Source organism: Octodon degus, unplaced genomic scaffold (assembly GCF_000260255.1).
Source record: "Octodon degus isolate 3935 unplaced genomic scaffold, OctDeg1.0 scaffold00650, whole genome shotgun sequence".
In the NCBI taxonomy this organism is placed as follows: domain Eukaryota; kingdom Metazoa; phylum Chordata; class Mammalia; order Rodentia; family Octodontidae; genus Octodon; species Octodon degus.
The window spans coordinates 67,483-68,399 of NW_004525226.1; positions in this window are offsets into that span (position 1 = coordinate 67,483).

The window sequence follows — 917 nt, forward strand, 5'->3', positions numbered from 1 at the left end:
ATCAACTAGTCTCCTTATTTCCCTAGCTGGTAGTCACACCTATGATCTGTCTCTGGAGGATATCTTGGACTCATATTTACCACAAGCCCACTGTTGATGTGCTACCTCTGCTTTATAACTAGAAGGTGATCTAAGTCTAGGTGTGTCTCAAAACTGCCAGTGGTATATATTTCATCTTCATCTGGGAGACCTGCATGCGACAGCCTGTCCCTGTAAGTCTGTATTAGGGTAGAGGGTCGGGCCAAACATCTTCTGCAAATTTGCTGCACTGTGGTGTTTACCTATAGCATTTTGACATTTTTTTTTCTTTTTGCACAATCATTATGAAGATAATATCCACAGAATTCTATGCAGTACATCTGACCACAAACTCTGCAGTTCTCTGACATGCTCTGAGCTCATAGCCCACTAGAAATGTGCAGCACTTGTTCAGGTATGTCCCAGTCTGCCAAAGCTGTTCCTATAGCTTTCTGTAGACAAGAAGTACTTGCTGTGTCATGGGGAGCAAGCACACCAGGACTTTAGCTCATGGTCATCCAAACAAAAATATATTCATCACAGAGGCAACAGGGTTCTGTGGTATGCATTGAAGAGCTGTACCTGAAAGCACTTGTCTAACAATCTCTCCCTTGCCTGAGGCTAGGAAATGTCTGTCTGTAATGACACTTTAACAGCTAAGTGGGCCTCAACTGATTTTTCCCATCTACTGGCACTTGTGCTTTCTTCAGGATCACAAGTTCCTCTCCTTTGTCAAAGGTGATAATGATGCAGGCCACTCTTGCCAATGTCTCTTCCTATTGCTAGGGGAGCTTTAGAGGCCTTGTCTATGGTCTTTCATCTGAGAATGTGGATCTCTAGCTTCTGTCTGAAGACCCCAGTGGAACACTAAAACAACTTCCTGGGGTAAGTCATATTTT